Source organism: Phascolarctos cinereus, unplaced genomic scaffold (assembly GCF_003287225.1).
Source record: "Phascolarctos cinereus isolate Bilbo 61053 unplaced genomic scaffold, phaCin_HiC Scaffold_726;HRSCAF=1367, whole genome shotgun sequence".
Lineage (NCBI taxonomy): Eukaryota > Metazoa > Chordata > Mammalia > Diprotodontia > Phascolarctidae > Phascolarctos > Phascolarctos cinereus.
In genome coordinates this window covers 191,494,890-191,498,831 of record NW_027556098.1, presented here as the reverse complement: position 1 = coordinate 191,498,831, position 3,942 = coordinate 191,494,890, and the positions used below count along the sequence as shown (strand labels likewise).

At 38.0% G+C, this 3,942-nt stretch overlaps 1 pseudogene; it reads right to left on the bottom strand.

The window, feature by feature from the left end:
* Nucleotides 1–435: 435 nt before the first annotated feature.
* Nucleotides 436–1,248, bottom strand: LOC110213289 (vesicle-associated membrane protein 4 pseudogene; annotated as a pseudogene).
* Between the last annotated feature and the right edge of the window lie 2,694 nt (nucleotides 1,249–3,942).

Below are 3,942 nucleotides of genomic sequence, written 5' to 3'. Positions count from 1 at the left end.
TGAGAAAAATTATACATTTTGTAATCATTAACTGAATGGTTGCCATCCCTTTTTACATAATGTTTCACCTCTTATCTCCCACCCTATCCCTGAACTTGATGCAATAAATCCCCACCTCTCTAGTTTCTGGTAGGAAATTGTGTTAAATTATAAATATCATCATCAATGTTTAACTCTATATACAAATAATGCATTGGCAGCTATTTAGTTTCAAATTAGGTTCCTATAGCATGGCAAAGTAGATTTTTCTGTTTTAAAATAAATTAATGACAGCATATTTTGGTGAAGGGGAGGAGGCTAATCAGGAACTTGTAAATGCTCCAATTTGAACTGGACTCTTGCCTTTTTACTTCTTGAGAAAAAAAAAACACTTGAAAGTCATATACATATTTCATTAAATTATGCAGCAATCTTCTTTTTTTAATTGTACCGGAACTGTTTTATTGGAGATCTCTGGTCACCCAGTCAAGTCCGATATTTCAGAGCAACAGGAATGATAATCACCAGCAAAAGGATAACAGCAACCAGAGCCATGATCGCCTTCATTTTGCATCCACACCACCACATTGTCTTTGAAGCTGTTTAGATCTGTTGCTAAAAGCTGTTGCATTATCTGGTAAGCTTTCTGATGTGTTTTGTAGCTCATCCAGTCTCTCTCCTCTTTCAATCACTTTTGTAATATTCCCTTGTATGACATCAATTACTTCATCCACCTGATTCTGTACATGCCTAATTTTGTCATTCCGAGGTCCAAATTTTGGTCCAGATAGGCCCCTTAGGAAAAAATCCTCCTCTTCAACTGAATCTTCTTCCAAAAGATTTCTCCTTTCACTTTTCAAGGAACCAGTGACATCATCATCATTTAGGTGGCGCTTGAATTTAGGAGGCGTCTTTATTACTCAAAAAGTTGTTTTCCTTTTCTCAACTTTAAGAGGAATACATACCACCTGGGCGTTCGCCGGGAGGCTTCGGCTCGCCCCTCGGAACCAGGCTGAGCTGGGCTGGGGAAGGAAAGCGAAGGGGAGGAGACGGAGGGGGAAATGGACGGAGCGCGGAACCCAGCGTCAGCGTCTCGACTCCTCCGCCGCCCGCTGGGACCAGAGAGCATCCAGGCGCTCGACCGGATATGACAAATTTAAAATGTCTACTGGATATCCAGTTAGAGATGTCCCTTAGGCAGTTTAAGATGCCAGACTTCAGGTCAACAGAGGTTAGAGCTAGATCATCAGATTTGAGAAGCACTAGCATAGAGATGCTAATTAAAGTTATGATATGATCACCAAGTAAAAAGCAAGGGGGGGGGAAGAGAAGAGGCCTTAGAACAAAATTCGTGGGACATCCACTATTAGTGGGAGCAGCAGACAAAGAGCAAAGGAGGTAAAAATGTTTGGATAGGGAATCAATTAGGGAAGCATAAAATTATTGCCTTGCCACAGTGATGGCTCAGTTGAGGTTATGTAACAAAAATTGGTACTAGATCCAACCAACATGGTTTCCTCTTTTTCTCCAGCTTTGTTCAGCAGTAGATGGTGGAGATAGTCCAAGGTGTGCCTTATCAGGTTAAGATCAGCAATAGGATAAGAGGGCAAGAGACTGAAGAGAATAGCCGAGCATAGAGCTGACCTAGTTCATCAAAGGATCAAGGGGAGGAGGGAGAAAGAGAGGAAAGTAGAAGCAGTTCGGGATGGGGGTGATGATATAGGAAAGAACTCAAGAGTGAAGTGATTAGAGGTCATAATGAGTACATAAATCAGGTCTGGTGTTACAGGGGAGAGGAAGAGGTGAAATTACAACAGATTGTGATCACATAAAAGAATTTCAGATTTCTTGAATATGGAAGTGGAACATTTTGTCATCTCTTTGTGTAGCTGTGGGTTAGATGGAGTTATAGGAAATGAGTAACTGAAAGAATTGGGAGGTTAGGGTATTTGAGGAAGTTTCAATATGTATGTTGAAGTCACATAGTATGAAAACAGAACTTATTGATTAAATAGGATAAGTACATTGGAGGCTGGTAGAAAAAAGAGCATCTAGTTTTTTGATGTCTGGTAGATGTGGATTGAGTGAACCTCAAAAGAAGAAAAGTTAATGAGTGATAGGGATAGAGGCTGAGTTTGGAAGTGGCAGTGGGGAGCAAGGTATATTTCAACTCCTTCACTTTGAGCAGTGAGTTGGGGTAAAAATGAGTGAAAGTTCAAGTGGTGTTGAAAATTTTTCCAGGGAGGCTGTATCATCATGAGTGAGACAAATCTTTGAGAGCCAAAAAATGGAAGGAATTGGAAAGGAAATATTTAAAATAAAAACAAATTTTTTTTGTTGTCGCTGATTTTTGTAAAATGGCCCAATCAGACTGTTTGAAGATCAGCAAAATAGCTAACCTCGTTAAACGGTGTGTAGAGGGAAGTAATATGAAATATAGCTAAAAGGATAGGTTGAGGTTGGAATCAAGTTATAAAGAATTTTAAATGTTAAACAAGGGAGTTAGCATTAGATTCTGTAGGTAATAAGGAGCCACTGGAATTTATTGCATAGTAATCATGAAAGATGTTTAGGAAAATCATATTGGTAACTGTTTAAAGGATTGATTGAAGCAAGGACAGACTTGAACCACTAAGACAAATTTGGAGGTTATTACAGTGGTTAAAGTGAGAGGAGATGAGAGCATGAAGTAGGGCATGCCTGTTTGAGTAGAAAGAAGGGGTTATAGATACAAAAGATATTGGAAAGGTAGAGACAAAAATATTTGAGAACTGATTGGATATGTGAGGTGAGTGAAATGAGGAGATGAGGTTAATAGTGAATTTGGGAAACTGAGTGAGTAAAAGGAGAGTATTAACCTCGACAGAGAGGTGGTGCAGTACATAGAGTGAAGAGACTGGAATCAGGAAGATCTGAGTTTAAACCGGGTCTCAGACACTCACTAGCTGTGTGACACTGGGCAAGTCACTTAACTTTGTTTACCTCAATTTCTGCATCTGTACAATGATCTGGGGAAGGAAATGGAAAACCATTCCAGTATTTTTGCGAAGAAAACCCCAAATGGAGTCATAAAGAACTGAATATGACTAAAAAGGTGAACAACAACAACAGAAACAGAAATAGGGAAGCTTGGAAGATTGTTTGGTTTAGAATGCAGGAAGGAGTTTTCAGACAAATAAAGAAAGCACGAAGAGAAAATGGTGTCATGAAAGCTCTTAGAGAAGTATACACAGGTCAAGAGAACTATCCAACGGTATCAAACACTATGGAGTGATCAGGCAGGATCAGGATCAGGAAAACATACTATTAGATTTGGCAACTATATTGCATTGTTTGGACAACAAGTATTATATATGCATTCAGTTTTGTTTTATACATGGCAGGTATAAATTTGATTTAATTATCTATTGTTTAAGGAAGAGCTACCATAGATTTTTATTAGGTATTTGTTATGGATTTCTATAGTAACTATATACTTTGCAGCCTCTCAGTCTCTTAGGTGTTCTTAGAAATTACTTTATCCCATTACCTTTATTTGTAAATGGAAACAGGTATACATGAATTGCCACACTTTGATCAATAAATTTTTTCTGTTTTGTCATTATAATTCCTTTTCTGTTAAATTCAATTTTTAAAATAGGACTTCAAAAATTTACTGCTGACCTGTGATCTTAAGCTTTTTTGCTAGAGCTGGTTAGCAGGTCACTGGGCATTAATGTTCTAAAAAAATATATTAAATGGATCACTAGTACTAAACCTGGAACTTGCTTATTATATCTAAATGTCAGGAGAAAAAAAAATCCCTATCATTTTTCCTATGACACTTGCCAGTGCCTATTTAACCTTTGAATACGCTATTTCCTAATATCAAGAAAACCTTTCAACTCCCAAGACTAAATGATGAATTTAGCTGTCTTCCCATACAGAAAATTGCTCATTATAAGCAGCATGTTTCAAAAGTCC